At 39.8% G+C, this 16,477-nt stretch overlaps 1 protein-coding gene across 1 annotated transcript in view; it reads right to left on the minus strand.

Moving 5' to 3' along the window:
* Positions 1-15,944, minus strand: part of GNG10 (G protein subunit gamma 10) — a 74,366-nt gene extending 58,422 nt beyond the window's left edge. Inside the window, exon 1 of the mRNA XM_053465844.1 lies at positions 15,940-15,944. The gene's annotated coding sequence lies outside the window, so the exon portion shown is untranslated. The remainder of the gene's footprint in view (positions 1-15,939) is intronic.
* Positions 15,945-16,477: the final 533 nt, after the last annotated feature.

Below are 16,477 nucleotides of genomic sequence, written 5' to 3' on the forward strand. Positions count from 1 at the left end.
ATGGTCTCCTAAACATATTTTTCTAGATGTATAATAATGTATTTAGACAGTCCATATTATAATAAATATTTTTGCATTGAACTACAGTCAGTTGTAGATTTGTACACTTTTTCTAAAAGCCAAAAATTATATATATAGTGAACAATGGCTGCATGTCCAGGAGGGGCGGCAGCCCCAATCAGCCAGTTACAGGGAAGATCTTTGATCTCCTCAACTGGCTCATTTACCGACTCAACACAGTCTGCATCGTCTGCACATCTTTAACCCCTTCAGGACTGGGTTTTTGTTACTACGTTTCCGCTAAAAGACCAGAGCAGTTTTTGTGTTTTTGCTATGTCTTCTCTCTTCTCAATTAGTGCACCCACACAAATCATATATTGGTTTTTTTCAGCTCAAGTAGGGCTTTCTTTTGAAAAAATAATAATGTATATAAACCATCATTAAGTATAAAAAATATCTAAAAATGTGGGGAAGATTAGGAAAAAAGGAAATATTTTCAAAGTTTCACCTATAAAAACCCGGCAGCAGCGCCCCTGCGATCATCACAATTGTGGCAAAGTGGGGGCATTTTTTTGAGATGACGTACCTGGTACGTCCCGGTCTTCAGCTGCCATGTAACCATGGCATACCAGGTATGTCCCGGTTTCGAAGGGGTTAACGCACGGAGCACAAGGATATGACATCATATCCAGGTGCTCTGTGTCTTAAAGGCACCGCATGCTTTTTAAGGCAGTGCAGACTTCGAGGAGGAGAGGGCAGAGGTATGCCTCCACATCTCTCCTCTTGCATGCACTTGACTGCTAACATAGTGAAGAACTCCTTGGTGTAATCCCCTGCTAGCTCACTACCCTGGGCAGCAGCCTACTTTGCCTATAGGACTGGACACCAGAGAAAGTATCCTCTTTAATTAAACCGCAAACTAGTGAGAAAGGCATTCTATAAACATTAAGAATAACAGAGGAACTGAAAAGACCTATAGAAGCATCAGCATTTATATCACGGACTCTCATCTGAATCGTGATAGCTATCTCTAGATCTACCAGTTTAGTGCACATATCTCAGCCCCGGAAGATCCTACATGGGAGAAAGCACCATTTAAATGGTGTTCATTTTATTTAACCCCTTAATGACAAAGCCCGTACATGTACGGGCTCAAAATGCATTGTTTTCAATGGGTTTAGGGACCCCCATTGTCCTTAAGGGGTTAATTATAGTTTTGAACATTCCTCCTGCTCATTTAATGCAGCTATATTTTAGCTGTTTTAGCTCGTTCCAGTGGCTCAATACAATTGGTTATAGCTTTGAAAAGAAAGAGATTAATTCTTAGGAAAATGATGGTTAAAAGAAAAGAGAGACCATTGCTGTACTACATTTTAACAATGTGCTTTCACTCTTTGTACTCTTTATGGGTACTGCAATAAGAAAGAGGCAACTGTGCTGTTGTGCAGGTTTGAATTGAAATACGAGCAATATGATGTATTTTTCCCTTTTCAATAGGAAACCAGATTTTGAATGCAAATTCCAGTAGCAGAATTTGATCAACTTTAAATTGGTTGCAAATTACAAAACCAGGTTCCAAATTCAAGTTAAAACATCTGTTTTTGTGACTTTATTCATTGAGCACCAACAAATAACTTGCAAATAGTAGGCAAGGCTAATGTTTGTGTCACTCTGAAAGAGTAAAAGGGACAGATTAGTGTGACGTGAAGCCTTGCCAAAAAGAAACCAATGCATATTAAAGTACCCTGTACTTTAATACACTATATTACCAAAAGTATGTGGACATCCCTTCTAATTATTGAATTAAGGTGTTTCAGTCTCCTCCATTGCTAACGTGTATAAAATCAAGCACATAGGCAGCCATCTCCATAGACAAACATTGGCAGGGTGGTACTAAAAAGCTCAGTGACTTTAAACATGGCAGTGTCATAGGATGCCACTTTTGCCACAAGTCAGTTTGTAAACTTTCTGTCCTGCTAGATCTGCCCCGACCCACCATAATTACTATTATTGCGAAGTAGAAGCATCTCCTGTAGGTGTAGCAACAGCTCGGCCATAAAGCGTCAGACCACGCACACTCACAGACTAGAGCCACTGAGTGCTGAATCTCATAGCACGTAAAAATGATCTGTCCTCTGTAGCATCACTACATTATTCTAAACTGCCTCTGAAAGCAACATCAGAACAAGCACTGTCCGTCGGGAGCTTCATGAAATAGGTTTCCATGGCAGAGCAGCTGCACACAAGCCGAAGATCACCATGAACAATGCCAAGCTGAGTTTTGACGGGAGTCATTTTTTCTATGGCTCCTCAGTGCTCATGCATCTATTCTTTCTCCTTGCTGTTCTGTTCTTTCTTATCTTTCTCCTTTCCTACGCACAATGTTTTTGCATAGTGTCTGCGCACAGGCTATTGCTGGGTCTTGGGCCACATTCCATTTAGATAAGGTTGTGTCGTCACCTCCCAGTTCTGAGAGTAATAAAAAGACTTGCTGTGCGGTTATTAATTTGAAGCTGTTCTGGAACGAGGGACTACAGCGTCGCATACAACTGTTGTGTAGTGTAATCTTGATCGTGGGCATTGGCTGATACTGACATGGGCTTCCCCCACGTAGCTGAAGTAACCAAAGTATATGCTCTTTTTTTGTCTTTTATTAAATAAAATATTTCTGTTTTTTTCAAGAGTGTGTTTGGTGTTACGTTATTTCGGGATCTGAACTAGTTTACTGACAGAAGGTATTTTCTGTTCAGTTACAGAAGTGGCGTAAGGCACCTTACCACTAGGCTCTGGAGCAGTAGAGAGGTGTTCTCTGGAGTGATAAATCACACATTACTATCTGCAATGGACAAATCTGGGTTTGCGGATTCCAGAGGAACACTACTTACCAGAATGCATAGTGCCTACTGTAATGTTTGGTGAAGGAGAGATAATGGTCTGGGGGACTACTGCTATTGACTTGATAAAGGGAGGTTGATACTCTTGAAATCTCATCTTTAAAATAAAAAAATGTAATATTTTATACTGTGACAGTGGTTTCCAATTAATAGAGCATACAGAGACATTTTAGACAATCATTTGTCTCCAACTGTGTGACACTTGAATGGCTGTTATATCTGCAAAGTGCCAGTGGTGGTGGTGGGGAGGACCCATATTAATGTCTATAGTTTTGCAATGGGATGTCCTAAGCTCATATAGGTGTGATGGTCAAGTGTGCACATACTTTTAGTCATATAGTGTATTTAATTTATTCTTCAACCTGTTTTCTTCAAAAAATACTATTAGGACAAACTGTTGCACACTCCCCTCCATGGTCCAATTGCACTTTATGCACATACACATTCCCTCCATGCATTTGCAAGGAAATAATCGGCTATTTAAAGGGACCCCTCAGATATTATATGCATGAAAGTACATTTGATGACTGGAGTGTCTTTTTAATAAATATAGCAGTACATCCTCCTACAAAGAAGGAAAAAATTATTTGATCCCCTGCTGATTTTGTACGTTTGCCCAGTGACAATGACATGATCAGTCTATATTGTTAATGGTAGGTTTATTTGAACAGTGAGAGACAGAATAACAACAAAACAATCCAGAATAATACATTTCAAATAAGTTATACATTGATTTGCATTTTACTCAGTGAAATAAGTATTTGACCCCTTTACAAAACATGACTTGGTGGCAAAATCCTTGTTGGCAATCACAGAGGTCAGACGTTTCTTGTAGTTTTCCACCAGGTTTGCACACATCTCAGGAGGGATTTTATCCTACTCCTCTTTGCCCATCCTCTCCAAGTCATTAAGGTTTAGAGGCTGATGTTTATGTTCATGTCATGCTGGAATACCCATCCAAAACTCTTTTTTAATGCCCTGGCTGAGTTTCTCACCCAGGATTTGACGGTACATGGCCCCATCCATTGTCTCTTTAATGCGGTGAAGTTGTCCTGCCACCTTAGTAGAAAAATACCCCAATGCATAATGTTTCCATGGTGGTGGGGATGGTTTTCTTGGGGCCATGGGCAGCATTCCTCCTCCTCCAAACACGATGAGTTGAGTTGATGCCAACTAGCTAGATTTTGGTCACATCTGACCACAACACTTTCACCCAGTTCTCCTCTGAATCATTCAGATATTCATTGGGAAACTTTAGACGGGCCTGTACATGCGCTTTCTTGAGCAGGGGGACCTTGCGGGCATGCAGGATTTCAGTCCTCCACGCCGTAGTGTGTTACCAATTGTTTTCTGGGTGACTCTGGTTCCAGCGGCCTTGAGATCATTGATAGTTGATAGTTCTGGGCTGATTCCTCACCGTTCTCATGATCATTAAAGCTCCACGAGGTGAGATCTTGCATGGAGCCCCAGACTGAGGAGATTGACATGATTGACTGAGGTTTCTTCCATTTGCGAATAATCGCACCATCTGTTGTCACCTTCTGACCAAGCTGCTTGGCAATGGTCTTGTAGCCCATTCCAGCCTTGTGTAGGTCTACAATCTTGTCCTTGACATCCTTGGAGAGCTCTTTGGTCTTGGCCATGGTGGAGAGTTTGGAATCTGTTTAATTGATTGCTTCTGTGGACAGGTGTCTTTTATACGGGTAACAAGCTGAGATTAGGAACACTCTCCTCAAATACTTATTTCACTGAGTAAAATGCAAATCAATTGATAACTTATTTGAAATGCGTTATTCTGGATTGTTTTGTTGTTATTCTGTCTCTCACTGTTCAAATAAACCTACCATTAAAATTACAGATTGATGTCAGTAATAAATCACCAGGGGGTCAAATAATTTTTTCCTTTACTGTATAATTTTTGTAGAGGTTCACACTAATATTACGCAGAAGCTTAAAAACCTAGAGCCACCCCTTCTTGTATATTGTTGACATCATTGCTTACATAAAATTTGATGTTTGTCTGTACACCATATGCAGACACTGGGAAAAAGAATGAGTGAATAGATGAGTACATTCAACTGTGGTGCCTGATGCTGTGTAAGGGTTGTGGTAGGTTCATTTAGAATTCTGTAGGAACATGAATGCTGTTGAAAGCTTATATTCAGTAACTGACACATAGCATTTTATGAGCCTTACAGCCCAATACTAGAAAATTAACTAGAACGTATTTGTGAGTATAGAAGACATAGCCTTGATTTGAATAAGCATAACAATGACATGAAACCATTTCTGCTACTTTCTCCTTTAAATATGACTATATGGTGAAAATGATCAACTGTTTTCTTCTACCTTTTGTACCCTCTGTCCAATATCGGTATATTATAGAGTTCTTGCTGACAAAGGGAAGACTGGGTTGTCATTAGACAGCCCCATCTCCAGTGAATCACACTCACTGCAGGAGTGGTGAGTGTTAGAACAGTGGATATCTATGCTGTCCTCATGGTCACAAAGAACTATTGCTTTGAGGATGACATACCGTGTTTAACGTTAAATATAATGCATAGCACTTTATGTAAATACTCAGCATTTAAATATCCCATTCCTAACCAATACCACAGGTCAATAGAAAGGAGCTTGCAACTTGGCCACCAGCACTCACACACCGGTGTATAATGAAGCCTGAATGTATTTTAAAATGTGAGATTACCAAATTTAACACAATATTTTATAGTGTCACAACTTGTTTTAGTTCATCAACTACATGTCAATAAGAGGATGTACTGATGAGTAACGATGGGGTGATCTGGAACATGCTTTGCTCTCATACAACATATTTGGCTATCTAGGACTTCTCAACCGCTTCCCTGCCCTACCTGTCCGAGCATCTGTACCTCGCTAGATGTATGGGACAAAACAGTTGTAAGGAGAAAGCTTATCAGCTCCCCCTCGCCACTCACACCACTATTTAAAAACAGGTATTTTGCCCAAGGGATGTTTAAGATTGTTTAAGAACCTACAGTCACATGGCATAATGAGATACAGTGACATATTCAGAGGAAAAGCTCCCATACAATTCACAGACATTGAAGGACACAAGCAGCTAAGCAGCTTTCATTATTTTCTCTTTTTGCAATTCAGGGGTTTTATCACGCAGTCTCGCTTACTCTTAGAGAGCTCATTATTAAATTTACCTGGGGTAAATCACAAATATCTATATTATACAATAAGATATTGAGGATGGTCTCCCATACATGTGCAAATGGGAGAGGGACTTTGGTGCCTCCTTGGATTCTGAGGATTGGCAGGAGATGTGGAGTGCTACATTTAGTGCTTCCATTTGTGTTAATCATAAAGAGCAAGCTTTCAAGACCCTCCATAGATGGTACTTGACTCCAGTGTAGCTGCACTCTATGGGGTCTAAGCTCACTGATTCATGCTGGAAACACTGTAGCCAGGTGAGCATCCATAAGCACATTTCGTTGTCGTGTTCAAAGATAGCTATACTATGGGGTATAAGAAATAAATTGATCACAGGAGCGCTTGGTAAGCTGATCCCATTAGACCCATGGTTATAATTACTGTCAAGGCAGACCCCCTCTCTCACTTAAAATGAAAACAAACTGGTGTTTAAAAAAGCTCTAGCTACTAGAAGAACGATAGGCGAGAAATGGAATTCACCAGACATCCCATCCGTCTTTGTAGTTAGGACAAAAAATTTGGAAGCAATAGAAATGGACAGACTGACAACTTTGGTCCATGAAACAGCTAGATCTTCCATAGTGTCTGGGAACATATTGCCTTTATGGGGATAGATCTATGGCAGATGGATGTATACGTACGAACATCTTGAACACTTTGCCAGTGTCCTTGTTTGTCATGCCAAATCTGCTAAAAATAAAGAATGTCAAAAAAACCCCAGAAACCTTACATCTTAATGTAACAATAAATTTCTTGAATCCGTGTATAAGGTCATGTTTCATATTTGCATTTTTACATGGTTTACACTTTGAGAGACATTATTTTATAGTAGAGACTATTGAATGCAGTCCATAAAGGTATATATTTTCCTTGTACAATTTGCAAACTGGTTACTCTTTGAGGTTTATGGTTAGTTATTTGAACTTACGGATGCAGTCCAACTTATGAGTAACCTTATCAGGATGTCGGTATGGTCTGGACATCCTGATGTTAGCCGTTAATTATGAATAAAAAAGGCATGGCGTTTGTCAGTCATCGTAAGAAGACACCCTAGATGAAAACAGCACTCTTGCTTTTAGACTGCTGCTAAGTTTTGCTGTAACAGGCGAACACGAAAGGAAGTATCAGAGTCATAGGACAGGAATGGCATTTGTGACATGCCTTGCTAAGCACTGGGGATTGACGCTTGAAGTACATTATATAACTTTAAATAAATCCGGCTGAAGACACAGGTGACAACTACAGGAAGGTGGCATGAAGCAACGATCACTAAGTGCTATTGACTATCATGTTTACCCAGGGATATTTGCCATCTGTTGGTTTGATATTTAATCAGTGTTTAAGGCTCCTTTTACAGATTGTACCGCGCTGCAGAATACGACGGCACTAAATAAATAATAATAATAATAATAACCTTGCTGATAACAAGAACAAAAAGAAAGCACATTTTTGTTTTTTTCTCAGATGCTTCTTGTCTGAATTTCTCTTCCCTATGGTTTAAAAAATTACCAACAATTCTACTTCTGTAATGATTATAAATAGCTAGTTAGTGACTGCTGTAAAGATCCTTCTTCAGGAGTTATCTCAACTGAAATATTGTTAACTAGTTTTTATTTCTCTAAAAAAAAACAACACGTAAATCATGGTGTTTTTAATCATACTATATATATATATAACTACAATTATATACAATTTCCAGGACATGTAAATATTTCACATATTGCTCACCAGCACATGTAAGTAAGTGCTGTCCTGCAGGATGTTGGAGGAATAACTGAGTAACTGAATGTATACATTTTACATCCGGCAGGACAGTACTTCTAAAATGTATATGTGTCCTGCCGGTGTGGACACGGAAAATGCAATGTAACAGTGAAATTCCTGTACTTTGTTACATTGAAAATCTGAATTTGAAAAAATGGGCTAGCGTATGCTGAAATAACCTATACTAAAGCAAACGTATCAATGCTTCCCTTAACGAGAGAGCATGTTTTATACTAATTCGTGCGCTTGGCATGATCAATGCAGACAAGCAGAGACAGCAAGGGTTACTGTATAATGAAGGGGGTGCTAATCTCTGATCAGTTAGCTGCTTTTGCTGGTAACACTTCTGGGACACTGTTTGGAATAGCAACATTTTACTGGAGCCGCCGGTATAAACTGCAGCAGCCCTGTGGGATTAGAAAGTTTGACAGGGATTACTGGAGGCAAGAGTCTAGCGTGAACAAATATATGGATTTTCCAAGAGGTTACAGTAACAAAAATACAACAGCGGCTCGTCGTATATAACTGTACTGTGTATATAACACATAATTGTTAGTGGGAATAAAATTCCTTTGTTTATTCAAGATCGTTTCTCCTTAATGTTTACACTTGACCTGCCTCCTGCATTGTCCAAAATCTGTGTGATTTCTTCTAGGAAGTTCAATTTGTTTATAAATATTTGGCTAAAATAACATCTATTTTATCTTAGTATGTGACAGTTGTTGGCAAAACCTGCTTTTACCTCCAGTAGGTTCATTCCTTTAGTGATATGACAACTTATAAAACTTTGCCCCGGAAGTGATTCAACCCATTCATGACCAAGGTCATTTAAGGCCTTAAAGACCAGATTTCCCCCCCCCAATTTTAATTATATGTTTGTTCAACCCCTGCGACCATGGCTGTGACACCACTTAATATTTCTACTAGGAAGGGTACAAAATGTTTTCACATATAGCATTGATATATTATTATTATTATTACTATTATTTGCCTTTTTAAACTTGACTAAAGATCTCTTAGGGTTCTCTATAAACATCAAGGATTTCTCATGTAACGACAGTATACCTGATAATGTGATATGACTTCACAGTTGTCCATAAACATATTATTTGTTGTTTTTATTTTATTATTACTTATTGTAGAGGGTTTTCTTCTGTTATCTGGTAACACTTACCTTTACTGACTTTTATGGCCAGGTGTTTCTGGTGAAATCAGGATGCTCTAGGGGCTGTGGTTTCCTGACACCTAGATGCAGCCACCGATTGTAACAGTACTATAGAGTTAATGATATCAAACATAATCTGGTCAGAGGTCATTCCTCGACCGGTTTGGTATGAGCCCAGCAAACCACAATGGTCCGAGTATATTTAATAGAGTTCTTAGACAGGTACAAGTATTATTAGTGAGATGGGGCAACTAGGCTGTCATTGCCCGGGGTTTAAGGCACGCCTGGACTTAGACTCTTCATACTGTGAGTTTGCATGAACTGCCCAATCGCCTGGTAGAACCTGGTTTGGTTAACACTGTTAAAATATGGAGCTATGTTAGTCCACTTTGTTATTTTATGGTTGTATCACAAGCATGGATTATTAAACAATCAATGGGCATGAAGAATAAAAAACAGAAGGTGGTCAAGACTAGGGAGAATGAAATATTTTTGATCCAATGACTATTAATATTAAACATGGCTACCACAATTTATACTCTGAATAAAGTATAAAGTACTATTCTGATTTTTATTTATTTTTCACAGAGGCTTCTTTTTATTTGAAGTTTTTTTTATGATGGGGGATGGTCCATGATAATATGCTTTTCTCTTGGGGCCTGTACAGTCAGTACATCTGGCACATACTTCATTACTAATCCCTCTTGGATTTGTCATGACCTGAAGATTATTTACCAAATCCATCATCTTGCTATTATTAAGATGATTTTGCTTGCTTGGAAAAAAGTGATCAAGCGTCACTTCATTTTCTGTATGTCAAGCGACAACACCTGCTTGTGGTATTCCTCGAGGGCCCAGGATCACATGAGAGTCCGTGGGACTTCATACAATATACTGTATATATCTCATGTACGATGTCACAGCTCACAAGCGACTTGAGCAGTACATATAAAACATCAGCTTGCTATTGCTAATTTAGATTTTATTCTTTCATGTGATACATTATATACTTTCCAGTGAAATACATTTTACTAACAAAAGTGTTATATATGATATAACAAAAGAAGACAGTGTAATATGAGTGGATTGCAAGTAATAAACACAGTTTCAGTGCAGGCATTACAATAGAACTATTATTTTTCCAATATTAACATCTATTATTTCTTTTTGTACCAGCTACCCAAAAGCATAAAGAATATCACACAGATATCTGTCACTTGCTCCTTGCAATATTACGGTTTACAGTAGTGATTTTCACATTCTTTATAAACCTGTTTATGCTAAATGGGGTTTAAATAATGAATATTTGTTGAAATTAACAAAACAAATCCACATGGGTGTCATATTTTTCTTAAAAGTGTACATTTATTTTGAAAATGTAAATGTTCACCATGATTCAGAATAACTTATTGCACCTGTGTTCCTCTGTGTTTCCAAATATAGCCACCAACGGCTGCAAACGAAATATACAGTCACTGACTGGCTTACATTTCGTAGTAGTGATATTATTAATTGAAACAAAATATGGTATAAAAAGATTGCCATTCCTTGGCACATATTTGTCTATTATAACAAAACATGGGTCATATAATGTGAACTCTGAATTGCCTGCAAACATGAGAAACAATTAGTAAACATTGATTTGACCAGTGCAGATTATACAAACAATGATAACATCAAACAATTTGGTACAGATTAGAAATTTGGTCCTATGCTGAATATCTGGTATGTGAGCCCAGAAACCCAAATAAAACCTCAACTGAGCTAGGTCTTGCCTTAACAGAAAATTTATAGTTTAGCCCATTTAGTTTGCCCAAACCATAATCAGTCCTTTGTCTCGTCCTAGAATCAGGATAGTGATATGCCTGTCCCATGTGCATTATGCTTGAATTCCCTTACTGTATTAACCTCCACCACTTCTCCTGGGAGTTTGTTCCATTTATCTGCAACTCTCTTGGAACCCTCTAGTTTTATAAGGTCAACAATAATCGCCTTTTGCCTCTGGATATAGAGGCAAAAGGTGATCATTGTTGACCTTATTTGCATGCACCTACCCAGAATCCCTTGTGGTTGTGGCAGCACCATGAGGTTTCTGAGGGGAAAAACAAGCCTTCTCGCTTGTCTGGTGTCTGTAGATGAGTGTTTAATAATGCTTCTACTACATATATATATATATATATATATATATATATATATATATAGTGAAGGAGAAAAGATGTCTTCACAATCATTATCCATCAGCATCATTTGATGTCATGACAGTACAACACGCATTGTCTTGTTTAATTGTTCCAATCCCTGTATGCAAAGCCTCTGAGGCCTTGTGGTTATTTTTACAATATTTCAAGTTACACGTGCAGGAATTATTTTATTTTGCTTTACTGCTGAGCAGGCATTTTTGAAAACCAAGACAAAAAAAAGCCTGGGAAATAGTGTTGCTCAAAAAACATATATCGGTGTCACCTTAGAACAGTAGCTACACTAGTACAGCATATATCTGCTATATAATTGAGTACCCTGTAAACTTGGTTCATTGGGAGTCGGAAGCCCATTAAAAAACTCACAGGAAAATTACGCAACACACATAGTTTTCTATAAACCAATTAAGAAAGTACATATCTGACTTAAGGAAAGTGTGCAATTAGTTCCCAAATATGAGAATCAGCAAATCTGTCTTCGCTCACTGACTGAGTCAGTCTCCTTATTTTTAACATCAGCAGTTTCATAAACTTGGAATCAGCCATATAGATTAAGATCATATATTTGTCATTACATCTATCTCTTTTAAAGCACTTGAAATACATGGAGAGATTTTCTATTATGGAAGGCTGAAGGATATTGACATTATTTAACCTTCTAAATGGTGTTCAAGATCTATCCATCTATCATCTGTCTGTCTCTCTCTCTCTCTCTCTCTCTCTCGCTCAGATATAATAATACATACACTATTACTGAAAATGTATACAATTTTATACTTGATTTTATGCACACCAGGGGTAGCCAAAGGGGTTGCTGATAGACTTGTGCATTTGGATTCGTACAATTTTCAACTTGTCAGTAGCAGACACAGACTGATGGAAGTTAGGAGTGTGATTGTGAGAGAGTGCGAGTTATACTTACCGTATTGGCCCGAATATAGGCCGCACTCCCCCCCCCACTTTAAGTCTTTAAAGTGGGGGTGCGGCCTATATTCGGGGTCTAGCGCCCGACGCCCGGGACATGCAGTTCCGGGCACCGGGCAGGCAGCAGGGTTAGGATACAGATCCCCCGCAGCGGTGCAGGGGACCCATATCCTACTCTCTGATACGCTCAGACAGCCTCCCCTGCCGGCACTTTCCACGGGGGGAGAGCCTGCAAGGGGGATTGTCTAAGCGCATCGCGCAGACGTTCACCGGCTGCGGCAATGTGCGTAAACAACCCTCGCGGGGGGAGTCCCGGCAAGGGAGATTGTTAAAGCATATCGTTCAGACGTGCAGGCAGCGGAGGTTGTTTACGCGCATCGCCGCAGCCGGTGAACGTCTGCACGATGCGTTTTACCTCTGCCCCCAAGACTTACCAGAGCAGACTCCCGGGTGTCTTGCGGGGCCGGCGGGGGACATCTACGCAATGTGCGTATACAACGTCCGGTACCGCCACTTCCGCTGAGTGCCGGCACTGGTACTTGTATACGCGTATTGCGTAGATGTCCCCCTCCGGCCCCACAAGACACCCGGGAGTCTGCTCTGGTAAATTTGGGGGGGGGCAGAGTGGCAGCATATCTCGAGGGGGGGAGGACAGAGTGGCAGCATATCTCGGGGGGGGGACAGAGTGGCAGCATATGGTGGGGGACGACAGAGTGGCAGCATATATCGGGGAGGGCAGAGTGGCAGAATATCTCAGGGGTGGGGGGGACAGAGTGGCAGCATATCTGTTACAAAACTTTTTCTTTAAAAAAGCACCAAACTTTTAGTCCGAGCCAATACGGTATTTAAAGTGACTATAGCCCACAGCAGCCAAGGAAATGTTTAAGCCGATTGGGCCATACCATTAGTTACTATAATAGTAAGGAAATGTCTCTTGAATAGTATATACAGTATCTCACAAAAGTGAGTACACCCCTCACATTTTTGTAAATGTTATATTATAACGTTTCATGTGACAACACTTAAGAAATGACACTCTGCTACAATGTAAAGTAGTGAGTGTACAGCCTGTAACTTTGTAACCAATATAGCCTATAACAGTGTAACTTTGCTGTTCCCCTCAAAATAACTCAACACACCATTAATGTCTAAACCTTGGCAATAAAAGTGAGTACACCCTAAGTGGAAATGTCCAAATTGGGCCAAAAGTGTCAAAATTTGGTGTGGCCACCATTATTTTACAGCACTGCCTTAACCCTCTTGGGCATTGAGTTCACCAGAGCTTCACAGGTTGCCACTGGAGTCCTCTTCCACTCCTCCATGATGACATTACAGAGCTGGTGGATGTTAAAGACCTTGCGCTCCCCCACCTTCCATTTGAGGATGCCCCACAGATGCTCAATAGGGTTTAGGTCTGGAGACATGCTTGGCCAGTCCATCACCTTTACCCTCAGCTTCTTTAGCAATGCAGTGGTTGTCTTGGAGGTGTGTTTGGGGTCGTTATAATACTGCCCTGTGGCCCAATCTCTGAAAGGCAGGGGTCATGCTCTGCTTCAGTATGTCACAGTACATGTTGGCATTCATGGTTCCTTCAATGAACTGTAGCTCCCCAGTGACGGCAGCACTCATGCAGACCCAGACCATGACACTCCCACCACCGTGCTTGACTGTAGGCAAGAAACACTTGTCTTTGTAAGCTTCACCTGGTTGCTGCCAGGTGAGGAGTACAAGCTTATCTTGCACTTTAATCATCTTATCTGAAGTACAACAGTCTGTACCCCAAAATAAGAGCCATTGTTCCAGTAGTCCATGTCCTTAGTCTGCTTGTCTTCAGCAAACTGTTTGCAGGCTTTCTTGTGCATCATCTTTAGAAGAGGCTTCCTTCTGGGACGACAGCCATGCAGACCAATTTGATGCAGTGTGCGGCGTATGGTCTGAGCACTGACAGGCTGACCCCTACCCCTTCAACCTCTTCAGCAATGCTGGCAGCACTCATACGTCTGTTTCCCAAAGACAACCTCTGGATATGATGCTGAACACGTGTACTCAACGTCTTTGGTTGACCATGGCTAGGCCTGTTCTGAATGGAACCTGTCCTGTGAAACCGCTGTATGGTCTTGCCCACCATGCTGCAGCTCAGTTTCAGGGTCATGGTGATCTTCTTATAGCCTAGGCCATGTTTATGTAGAGCAACAATTCTTTTTTTCAGATCCTCAGAGAGTTCTTTTCAATGAGGTGCCATGTTGAACTTCCAGTGACCGGTATGAGAGAGTGTGAGAGCGGTAACACCAAATTTAACACACCTGCTCCCCATTCATGCCTGAGACCTTGTAACAATAACATCACATGACAGCGGGAGGGGAAGTGGCTAATTGGGCCCAATTTGGACATTTCCATTTAGGGGTGTACTCACTTTTGTTGCCAAGGTTTAGACATTAATGGCTGTGTGTTAAGTTATTGTGAGGGGACAGAAAATTTACTCTGTTATACAGACTGTACACGCACTACATTGTAGCAGAGTGACATTTCTTCAGTGCTGTCACATGAAAAGATATAATAAAATATTTACAAAAATGTGAAGGGTGTACTCACTTTTGTGAGATACTTGTATATATAACGTTTAAAAGTTTGGGGTAACTTATATATATATATATATATATATATATATATATAAAACCTCATTGTGTGGATGTAAAGTGGGTTAGGCAAGGCTGGGTTTGGTTTAACCCCTATACCCTTAAGCAGCTGCCTAGCTGTTAATTCCATAACTCTTGCCCACAAGCTATAGTCATATCTGACTGTGATATATGTAACATTACAACAGGAATAGGATAGCTGATGAAGGGCTCCTATCTCTCATTGACCAATACTGCCACTCATGGGACAAATATGATTATTTTAGCAGTAATAACACTGACTGGAGGCATATACCAACAATATGAACTTCATTAATCTCTGTCAATATACAAGGGAAAATAAAGTCATTCTTCAGAAGAAAGTATTAGAAAAAGTTGAAGATAAACTTCTTTATTTTAACCCTAGCACATCGGACATACTCTAGCCCAAAAAGACTAATGAGCCATCAAGGGCCAGGACCAGGCCAAGAAACTACAAAATATTTTATGTTAAAATTAATTGTTTTTACTAGGTCAGCTCTCTGGCTTTACACACACATTAGACATACACACCCAATACCTAGATTAACAAATGACAAAACATTAAAAATACTTTCTGATGAGCCAGAAAAGAAACAGGGCAGGGGTCATCAACTGCCATTGCTCCATTTGTCTCACCCAAAATTGCCTTGTCTGCCTCATGGGCCTTATCCCTACCATGATTGAAAGCTTAGTGAATTAGTTAATACTTGTTTAGGAACTAAATTTACATTTTATTTTTTAACATTAGTTCAAATAACCTTACAATAAACCTCACATCTGCGCTTCAAATTATTTTTTGACAACTTACAACGTTTATACTTATGGGGCCACAGCTGATTGTGTGGCCTCATGGGCAGACTTCCTGGACACCTTGTTTTGGGTGTAGCAGACGTGTAACTTTGAATCTTGATGTCTGGTATAAGGTTTTGTCCCATGCTAATGTCAAACACACTTTCGATAGTGGAGGGAATCTTGAGGAGGCACAGGGCCATTGCCACCGAGCAGCCCGGGCTCTGACTGTGGGTGAACTGCCCTACAGCCCTAGGATGGGGGCAGTGATTTTTGGCTCCACTATCTGCCTGCTTCTACCCTCTTCCAGCATCTATTTCACAATCACTTTGAAAGTGGCACGTAATATCTGATGAAGACAGTACAGTAACCAGTGAAACGCACGTTGGGCATGCTCTTTCCTCTGAGAGGTGCAGGGAAAGCTTAACTTCTAACCCAATTAGGGAAAGTTTAGGAATGGATGTTTTCATGTATCTCCTGCTCCTCTTTATAACTAGCAACTCCTTCTAGTTCATATTATCTTAGGTAGTATAGTAGTCTATCTCTGATAGGATTAGTTTTAGGATTACCTATAGTTTATTAACTAAATGTGACCTAATAAGCAGGGTACTTGGAGTCTAGTTATGTTCTTTTTTCCCTCTTAGGACTTTTTCATATAGGGCAGTATATATATATATATATATATTTTTTTTTTTTTTTTTTTAAAGTTTCTAAGCCATCTTTTTTTATTTTTCTTTATTTTCAGCATTTTTCCATTTGCAGATAAAATGTCAACATGTAAATATATGTGAAAATACCCTCTTTATATATATATATATATATATATATATATATAGATATAGATATATATACCACTCTTTCTACAGTAACTGTAAACCTTGTTTTCAG

This window comes from Spea bombifrons, chromosome 1, assembly GCF_027358695.1.
Source record: "Spea bombifrons isolate aSpeBom1 chromosome 1, aSpeBom1.2.pri, whole genome shotgun sequence".
NCBI classification, from domain to species: Eukaryota; Metazoa; Chordata; class Amphibia; order Anura; family Pelobatidae; genus Spea; species Spea bombifrons.